General features: G+C 43.5%; 1 protein-coding gene across 1 annotated transcript in view; it reads left to right on the top strand.

Annotated features, from left to right (window-relative positions):
• The first annotated feature begins 4,467 nt into the window (after window positions 1-4,467).
• The window catches only part of TBXA2R (thromboxane A2 receptor), a 102,395-nt gene continuing 96,292 nt past the window's right edge, over window positions 4,468-10,570 (top strand). The window contains exon 1 of the mRNA XM_030219411.1: window positions 4,468-4,792. The gene's annotated coding sequence lies outside the window, so the exon portion shown is untranslated. The remainder of the gene's footprint in view (window positions 4,793-10,570) is intronic.

Here is a 10,570-nt window from a genome sequence, read left to right as displayed (position 1 = left end):
ATGGTTTAACACACTTTACGACAAAATGACAACCACCCCAACGCGCATGCATGCTGTTCGTTGACTAGCGCGTCTGATTAGTGCGTTACATTAGTGCGCAAGCGTCATGGCAACTTACCCTCATTTGACTACGCCGTCAACAGAGATTTGCGCTGCTACACCGCTGCATATTTTTGCATGTATTAAGTTCTGATCATGCCATAACGTTGCACCCTGTTACTACGGCGTTGGAACAGCGCTATCTCTAGAACACTATCTAAATTAGCGTCTAGGTTTGATCATGAGGGCCTAAATGTACTGGTTTACGTAGATGCTGGGAGGAAGACATACAACAACCTATGTCTGATAAGCAGTGGGAACACCTTTGGAAGTCCCTCTTCTGGTGCTCTAACTCTTCTAATACTATAACATCTATGTATTTCTTTTGCATAGATCTCTTTGGACGCCATATAAGTTGCATGTTATCAATTCCTCCAACTCTAGTCTATGTTGGTCTTGCCAGTCTCAAGTGGGTACTATAAAGCATCTTACCTTTGATTGTGTGTGCCTTCGTAAGTATTGGCTGGAAATCTGGTCACAGCTGGTAGACATTTTTCACCTTCCTGACTCACTCACTTATCAATTTGTGATTCTCAGGAATCAGTATTACAAGGGTCTGCTGACTCCTAGTGAAGGGGCTCTTGTTAGCACCATGGTTTCTTTAGCATTGAAGGTAATCTTCTCCCATTGGAAGTCTTTACATCAGGCTACCTACCAGGAATGGTGGAACTTAGTGCTCCAAATTTACAAATTCGAATCACACCTTGCAAAGAAATCGTCTCGTTTTGCTTCATATAGGGAAAAATGGCTACCACTTGTCTCTTATTTTGATACGGTACAAAGATAAGTACTAAATTTTATATATTTTATGGCATATGCATGCTTTATACTTTGATTTGTATCCTCCAGCCCCCTCCCCTTTCCCTCTTTTCCTCTTTCTTCCCTCTCTCGTTTTCATTTAAATTTTTTTTTTTTTAGGACTATCAACTTTTTATTTAAATTCTTTATTAATTTTCAATTTCACAAGTACAACAAACTTGCATAGGAAACACAGAAGGCAATAATTTCAAGAGTCAATTACAATACACTTCCTTGTCTAAATTATGACAATTTTCATTCTTCCTTAGACCTCAAATGTGGGAGGGGGGGGGGGGGCGTTAAGAAACGTTGAGGAGAAGTTTTTTTTAAAAACATAACTATTAATTAAATAAATCGGCTAACCTTTATTCCACAAACTATCTTAATTGGTCTGATGTTATTACACCATGGGGGTCTGAATCCTCTTAGCTTCCACAAAATCTTTTAGCTGTAATGGTTCAGAAAAAACATACTTATTTCCCTGGAAGTTAACTCTACACTTACAGGGATAAGCTAACAAGAACGATGCTCCCAAAGCTTTTACATTCTTTCTTAAATCCAAGAATTGTCTCCTTCTCTCCTGAGTTGCCTTCACAACATCAGGGTACATCCAGATTTTTTGTCCATAAAACAATTTAACAGAATTCTTGAAATATAACTTAAACACATGATTCAAATCTTTCTCAAATACAAACTGAACTAACAATGTTCCTCGGTCTGTAATCTCAAAATTTGAGTCCTCAAGAAATTTGTTTTCATTTAATTTGATTCTGGATGTAGATTGCTACTTCTTAAATGTGAGCTTCAGTGTTGCCATACTTTGTAGCACATTGCTTGTTGTTATGTTGTGAGCTCTTGCTTATATTTGTATTGAAAACCAATAAAAGAAATTCAACAATAAAGCCAGTTTCAGAAAATATTATTGTATGAATGTGGGTCCTATGTTGGTATGCGTGGATGCATGGACGTAAAAGTTAATAAACAAAAAAAAGCATATAAGGTGATACCTTTTGATTGGACTAACTTAAAACACATTTCCAAAACCATTCAAGAAATATGCAGTATAATAAGGGGCCCTTTTACTAAGCTGTGCTAGGTGCTAACATGCACCTAACGCAGCTTAAAAATGGCATACCTAGTATGCACTCAGCCATCCTGCGGTAAATGCCAAATGTGCACATACTAAGGGCCAGATTCTATATAAGGCGCCTAAAAAATCCACACGGTAAACATTTCAGGCTAAGCATATTCTATAAGCGGCACCTAGATTTAGGCACAACATACAGAATACGCTTAGTTGATATCCCAGCACCTAAAACTATGGGCCTCCATTTATACCAATGAAAACACGATGTAAATCCTTGCGCATAGATTTATACGCACTAGGCCATGTTCTATAACTACGCATGTAAATTTTGCAATGCCCATGAAATGCCCATTTCCCCTCCCATAGGATGCCCCTTTTGAACTGCGCACATTAGAATTTAGGCACAGTTCAAAACAGAATATGCTTAGCGAGTTGTGTGTGTAAATTCTAATTATTGCCAATTAGTGCTCATTATTGCATGTTAAGTGCTGTTATCAAAGCTAATTAGCTTAAGCCAATTAAGTTACTCATGTTTGTTGTGGAATAAGCTTAGATTTCAGTACAGAACTCTAGGTGCACTATATAAAATCCGGCAATAGCTGTACAGCAAAAAGTACTTTCTGAGGTGGCATATTGAGGCAGAGAGCGGGGGTTCCTGCGTTTACCAGTCAGCACATCCACAATACCGCATGTAACTAGTTAGTACAGAGATAGCTTGTGAGCCCTTACTGCCTTTAAAATGTGTGATGGTAAGTGCACATCAGGGGCATAGCTATCATGGGGCCACAAGGGCATGGGCCCCCATAGATTTGGCCCTGGACCCCCCTGCCGCAACCCTCTCGACCCCCCCTTCCCACCACCAACCCTCTCCCGCCTTGTACCTTTGCTGGCGGAAGGCCCCAACCCCCGCCAGCCAAAGTCCTCTTCTCGGCCGCGCGGCGTTGCTTGCTGAATGATCTGATCAAGTTTCTGTGCGTGCGTCTGATGTCAGACGCACAGAAACAGATTCAAATGTGATCAGATCATTTGGCAACGCCGCGCAGCCGAGAACAGGACTTCGGCTGGCGGGGGTTGGGGTCCCCCACCAGCAAAGGTACGTGGTGGGAGAGGGTTGGCGGTGGGATGGGGGGTCGTGAGGGTTGCAGCGGCGGCGGGGGTCAACAACACCGCGCAGCCGAGAAGAGGATTTCGGCTGGCAGGGGTTGGGGTCCCCTGCCAGCAAAGGTACGTGGCGGGAGAGGGTTGGCAGTGGGAAGGGGGGGGTCGAGAGGGTTGCGGCGGTGGTAGTGGGGAGGTCAGCGGCATCGGCGGGGAGCTAAAATGTGCCCCCTCACCTTGGGCTCTGGACCTCCCCCTCCCGTCAAAGTCTGGCTATGCCCCTGGTGCACAAGTGGTAATTTTTCAAAATGGCTGCACGCTAATGGCAACATTAGCACATGGCAGTTAATATAAAAAAAATACAAAATGATCATTTTTACGGCTGTGGTAAAAATGGCCTTAGCGCATGGGAAAGACCCACAAAAGGGCACTCTAAGGTGACTTTTTACTGCAGCTTAGTAAAAGGACCCCTATGTTAGTTTAATCGAAAGGACTGTATTATTTTATATAATGTATTTTTTTCTATTATACATTATTATTTCCACTTGTTGACCTTTATTTACTTACATCAGGGTCCTTAAAACTTTTTGCACAAATAATATTTGTTTCCTTCCACATCAATGCATTCAGGTTTGAGCACCTTCTCTGAATTCTGCAGCGTTAAGAGACAAATATTATTTGAGAAAAAAGTATTTTAAGGACCCCCTGATGCAGGCAAACACCCGGCCGCGTTTCCTTCGTTTTGACTCCTCTTAATCTGTTATCCATCTACTTGGCCATCTCCACTTCATCTTGGACTGTGTTACCTGTGGAAATTGGTTCTTCTTCCGGTTTCCTTGACCTTTACTTACAGTATTTAGGAACAGACCCATATAATCTGAGACTGTAGCCTGTGCTCCAGTTCACTGAAGAAGCAAGTTCACCTACAAACTTTTTCAGCCCTGTCTCCTAGGGTAGTAGAAGCCACCCAGACAGAGATTATGTACCAAAAGAGACATAATTCTTGGCTTTGGCATTTAAAGTGAAGTTTATGCCCAACGGGGCTAAAGTGAGAGACATTGTTGGAGGATCCTTCTATGTGTAAGAAACAAAAAGACATTCAAGCACTGATAATTCAATGCGTGTTTTCTTTTCTACTGTAGACTGAGAATGGGGGGGGGGGGGGGGGGGGGGGAGGGGAAGGGGGCGAGGGAGAGTTGTTTCTGTACAAGGATATTCATTACCAATGATCTTTGCTAAAAATGCTATATACTTAATCATTTCCTGCTTACTCGTCTTCTGTCCCCCCCCCCTCCCCTCCCCCAGGACTGCTGCTCTGCTTGCTGTGTGTGCCGTGCAATTGGATTGTGGTGAGGAATTGTTCCCCAGCACTGTTGCTGCTTTGCATGTCATGCCAGGACCAAGCTCCCTGGCTCGCTGGGTAGTCCTGCAGTCTTCACTGGTGCCATTGCTTGCAATAAGTTATTTGCCATGTAATTAGTGGGGCTGCTCGTCACATTCACAGAGAGCGCAAGGATAAAGCCTCTGGCTTCCCTCCACCCCCATCTCTTTCTCAGATACATTTTTATGCGCTTCCACTAGACCAGAGGATGCACAGTCACTGCAGTTCAGATAGAGGCAATCCGCAGCAAAGGACTTTCTGTACTTCGGCTCCCTTTCTTTACTTGGCCTCAGGAAATAGAAAGTTCTTAAAACAGTAACAGCAGAAAGGTAAGTTTAAGATATGATGACAAGGATCTTGTGCATCCCCATTCGTTTTAATGTGCTTTTATTTCGAGCTTGGTGGCACAATGGTAGTGGTTTTGGGGAAGCAGGATTGAGTTTCCAAAGTTTAGCTTCGACGCTGCCTCCCTGTCACCAGCTGCAAATATTCTCTGATGAGTTCCTGTGTATATAACAGAACGGGGGAACTAATCGTGGATCAGAAATTGGAGGGAAAGAAGAGGCATGTTAGGGGTGAGGGTGGAGGAAGTGTCGGTCGTATTTTAATGCTGAGGTTAGAGATTTGTAATTTCCCCAAAGCTGAGCCAAATTTTAATTCCTGAAAAATGCAGCTTTTCCCCCCAAAAAGCAACCCCCCCCCCCCACACACACACAAAATCATTTTATTTTTCCCTTCCTACCACAGAAATGCTGCTGAGTTCCTTTTCTTAGATGATTGCTTTCTTCAGTAGGTGGGGGAATAATAAATCGGGGTTCCAAAAATTCTCATTGGGAAGGGGTATGTTCCCCATGTGTTGTTTTCTGGTGAAAAAGGATCCGCATAGCAGATATCGAGGTCCCAAGTCCCAAGCTTTCTGCGTGTCTAGAAAAGAGAAATTTTGTTCATAGGAGCCAGCTTTGTGGGTCCTGAGCTCCCCTAATATTGAGCAAGCTCCTTCATTCTGTCCAGGGAGGGGTAATTTGTATTGTGTTTGACACCCCTAATTATTTTGAAATGTTGGCATCTATGAACATTAAACTAAATGTGGAGGGGCATTTTCAATATGACGTTCAAATCTGATTTTGGACGTTTTGCAAAAAAAAAAAAAAAAAAAAACATCCAAAAATCCAGTGTCAAACATGGTCATTTTCGAACCAGAAAAACATCTATTTTTGTGGTTTGAAAATTGCCCCATTTTAGACATTTTTGTGTTCAATGTGGGGAAAATGCACAAAAACAAACCACTGGGATGTCTGGGGGCCAGCAGTCCTACAAAACTGGCCACACGGACATCCCAGCAGAGTAGTGGGGCAGCCTAGGGAGCACTGCACTGAACTTCACATAAAAGATCCCAGGTGCGCATCACATTATAACCCCTTATATTGTATGGTGAGTCCTCCAGGAATAGCAAAAAAATGTACTGTACCGAACTATACATCACCACAATATCCCATATGCCTGCAGGTGTCACCTATATGTGGATTCGGTAGGTATTTTGTGGTTTTTGAAGGGTTCACACTTTTCACTACAAGTGTACTAGTTAGAATGGAATATGGTCCTGGGTTCCCTTCTCTACAGTTCACTGCACCAACCACTAGGCTATTCCAGGGACCTTGCTGTTCTAAGAGGAATGGCCATTATATCTGCAGCTGTTATAGTGTCATTTTTACTTCTTAGGAGGTAGTCAGTGACCACTGGGAGATTAAAGGGTGGTTATGCCTTTATTCCTTCCGTGGTCATCTGGTCAGTTAGGGCACCTTTTTGGCACTTGGTTGTTATTGAAACAGGTCTGGGCAAAAACGTTTTTGTCCTGGACGTTTTTAAAGGTTCCATTATCACAGAAAAACATCCAAAATATACAGTAAGCCTGCCCTAATCCCACCCAAAACATGCCTCCAATGCGCCCCCTTGAGATTCAGACAAATTGCTTAGAAAAAAATGTCTTAAAAATGAGTTTCTAAAATAATGATTTGGATGTTTTTACAAACCAAATGTCCTTGTGCCATTTTTTTGGATGTTTTTCCTGTTTTGAAAATGAGCCCCGTAGTCTCCAGTTTCTGTCAGTATTTTGGGTACCTTCTTTTCTGCCTTGACTTTTGTTAAAACAGTGCATGTATGGATTTGAAAAAGAACATAACTTTATCCGGAGATAAATTCTGTCGCGTTCTAATGTGTTTATATAGACTCAGGGGTAATAAACAAGCCTGTTATGCTTAAGATAGAGTTTTAACATTTACCTTCAATGGACTCTGCATTCTGTTCCATCTTTTAAGTCCAGCTATTTGATACTTATTGGAAAACTCAGCCCCTTAAATCAACAGTACCATGGGTTCCAGTTCTATGGGTGCAGTGGGTGCTTAAGCACCCCCCCAATACTGAGCAAATGTTTTCACTGTTTTCAGGGGAGGGGGGATATTTTGAGTCAGCACCCCCAATCATTTTGAAAGGTTGCTCCTATGAACGTACCTAGCAAGTGTTTTCATATACCTCCTCTGATAATTAAAAAATAGTTAATGTAGAAATTCAAAACATACCCTGTTTCCCCGAAAATAAGACATCCCCTGAAAATAAGACCTAGTAGAGGTTTTGCTGAATTGCTAAATATAAGGCCTCCCCCGAAAGTAAGACCTAGCAAAGTTTTTGTTTGGCCCCGATGGGACATGGACACAGAAACCTTAATTTTTTTCGCTGCAACCCAAAGATGAAATAACATTAAAGAAACAAGACTGAGGTGGAAAATCTATTGTCTAGCGGACTCCTACCATCCTCCTTCACGCTTTTGTGAAAATCAACTACCGGTAAGTGAGCCCGGAAAGAAAAGAAACATCCCCCTTGCAGAAATAATAAAAGAAAAGAAAATGAGTAACCGAGCCCTTTCGGCGCTGCTCCATCGCCCAAGGGCTAAGTCAGATTAGAAGGATGGAAAGTGTTGCGAATGTACAGGAGGAGCGCATAAAGCGCCACCAATGGAGAATGGAGCTACCGTAGAATTTTTTTTAACGTTTGTAATACGGTAGGGATGATCCTGCGCCCTAAGCCCTCTCACAACCTCCCGAGACCCCCAGCCAGAGCAGCCCAGCCCCACATTCCATTACCTTCCCTAGTGCATACCCCTCCGTTCCCAGACCAGCCAGGGCAGCTCTGCTCCGCTCGAGTCCTGCGGTCACTGTGGGCAGATAGGCAAGCCACGGCCTACTCCTGCAGGATACCGCCCCCCACTTCAATACTGTTCCCGACCGCCACAGTCTCCCTACTACTCCCGAATAAGACATCCCCTGAAAATAAGACCTAGCGCATCTTTGGGAGCAAAAATTAATATAAGACACTGTCTTATTTTCGGGGAAACACGGTACTAGCAGAAAAAGATCTCAAAGTTCATCTGATCTGCCCAATTTCAATCCTGTTGTTGCACCATCACAGATTTCAGCCTCTCCTTTTTAGCTTATTGGTATTTCACTTGATTAGAGCAAGATATATTTTCATATTTTTTAAATAAAACTTGTCTTGCTCGCCTGGCTCCAGTTTTATAAATCTAACTATATTACATGTGCTGCTGTGCTAATTGTAATCAGAAATATTCTTTCATTCCCCACCTCCTTTGAAGGCATCCCTCTGATGCATGTAGACCATGAGTAGAGTAAAATAGGTAAGGAATAGCTCAGAGAATGAGAATGTGACCGCATCTCAAATATTGTGTTCAATTCTGGTCACCGCATCTCAAAAAAGATAATAGTGTAATTAGAAAAGGTACAGAGAAGGGTGACGAAAATGATAAATGGGATGGGACGACTTCCCTATGAGAAAAGGCTGAGGCGTCTAGGGCTCTTCAGCTTGGAGAAAACACGGCTGAGGGGAGATATGATAGAGGTCTATAAAATAATGAGTGGAGTGGAACGGGTAGACGTGAATCGTTTGTTTCTCTTTCCCAAAATACTAGCACTAGGGGGTATGCGATGAAGCTACAAAGTAGTACATTTAATACGAATCGGAGAAAACTTTTCTTCATGCAACATGTAATTAAACTCTGGAATTTGTTGCCAGAGAATGTGGTAAAGGCGGTTAGCTTAGTGGGGCTTAAAAAAAGGTCTGGCCGGCTTCCTAAAGGAAAAGTCCATAGACCATTATTAAATTGACTTGGGGAAAATCCACTGCTTATTTCTGGGATAAGCAGCATAAAATATATTGAACTTTTTTGGGATCTTGCCAGGTATTTGTGACCTGGATTGGCCACTGTTGGAAACAGGATGCTGGGCTTGATGGACCTTTGGTCTGTCCCAGTGTGGCAAAATTTATGTATTATAAAGCCAGGGCATTGACTATAATGGAAGTTGCCTATTTATATCCCACAATAAAATAAAATAAATACAATGGGGGGGGGGGGGGGTGGAGGTCGACTGCAGGAAATTAGCAACAATGCCAAGAGAGTTAACATTAGAGTTGGGAGATAGACTAGCTGCTTTTAAATCTTAAACCCTGATTCTTGATCTCCCAGTCACAGCCTCACTGATTTTACCCTGAAGTCTCATATCTCGATATAGATTGTAAGCTGCATTGAGCAGTGACTCTCTCGTATGGGTATCTATACAGTGCTGCATATTATCAGTAGTGGCAAAATTAACATTTTGAGTGAGCTCTGCTGTTTTAACATGGTCTTGACCTGGTTTTCTGCAGAAATGATAGAAAGACAGGGCTAGAGGAGACCTCAGCGAATCCCTGTGTCCAGACCATTCCAAACAGACGTGTCTAACCTGCTGTTAAGCAAAGCATTGTGCTTGCTATATAAATCCACTTGAATATGTGAATGTACACTGCTTCAGTAGACTTTGGGCTTGCAGGCAGTATATAAAAAATTATAAGTAAATAAAAGACACAAATAAAAAAAAGCCTCACCTACAACTTATTTGTTAACCTAATCTAAGGGGCCTTTTTACTAAGCCACGTAGGTGCATACGCATGTCCTACGTGTGTCGATTTGGAGTTATTGCCCGGCTACCACATGGCCTGGGCAGTAATTTCATTTTTTACGCATGTCTGCTACGCTCACCGGAAAATAATTTTTATTTTCTTGCGTGCGACAGAAACCGGGTGGCAATCATCATTCTATGCACGCAGACAATTACCGCACAGTTACCACATGAGATCTTACCACTAGATCAATGGGCGGCAGTAAGGTCTGAGACCCAAAATAGATGCGAGCCAATTTTTATTTTGCTGCATGTCCATTTTCGGCAAAAATGTAAAAAAAGGCCTTTTTTTACAGGCGCGCTGAAAAATGGATCTGCACACACCCAAAACACACGCCTACACAAGTGCAGCCCATTTTTCAGTGCACCTTATTAAAAGGACCCCTTAGAAATCTCCAGTGATAGAGATTCAGTGTCCCTTGGTCTCCTAATTCAGGTCCTCCAGGATTCCCAAAACAGTTGTTGAGTTTTCAGGAAGGTGGGAGTAAAACTAATTATGCCAATTACCTTGGGTATTAGAGGAATTTAAGCAAATACATCATCTCATTCATATTCATTGTGCATATGGTAAATACCAGAAATCTGATTTAATGAGGACTGTAGAGGGCTCTGGGCACTTAAACTCTGATCAGAGCACTTAAACTCTTTTCCAGGGGCGTAGCCAGACTTCGGCGGGAGGGGGGTCCAGAGCCCGAGGTGAGGGGGCACATTTTAGCTCCCCCTGGCGCCGACCCTGCCCCACCATTGCCGACCCCGCCGCCACCACCATTTTTGCCCCCCCCCTGCCGACGACCCTCTTGACCCCCCTCCCGCCGCCAACCCGCCGTCACCTTTGCTGGTGGGGGACCCCAACCCCCGCCAGCCAAGGTCCTCTTCTTCACACAGGATGTCAGAAACAGAAGGAAGCCTTTTGCGAGAAGAAGAGGACCTCGGCTGGCGGGGGTTGGGGTCCCCCGCCAGCAAAGGCAGGCGATGGTGATGGCGGGTTGGCGGCAGGAGGGGGGTCAAGAGGGTCGTCGGCAGGGGGGTCCAGGGCCAAATCTATGGGGGCCCAGGCCCCCCTGGCCCCACGTAACTAGGCCACTGCTCTTTTCACTTCTT

The sequence above is a fragment of the Microcaecilia unicolor genome, chromosome 11, assembly GCF_901765095.1.
Source record: "Microcaecilia unicolor chromosome 11, aMicUni1.1, whole genome shotgun sequence".
In the NCBI taxonomy this organism is placed as follows: domain Eukaryota; kingdom Metazoa; phylum Chordata; class Amphibia; order Gymnophiona; family Siphonopidae; genus Microcaecilia; species Microcaecilia unicolor.
The sequence above is the reverse complement of the archived record's forward strand: the minus strand, read 5'-3'. Positions and strand labels throughout refer to the sequence as shown.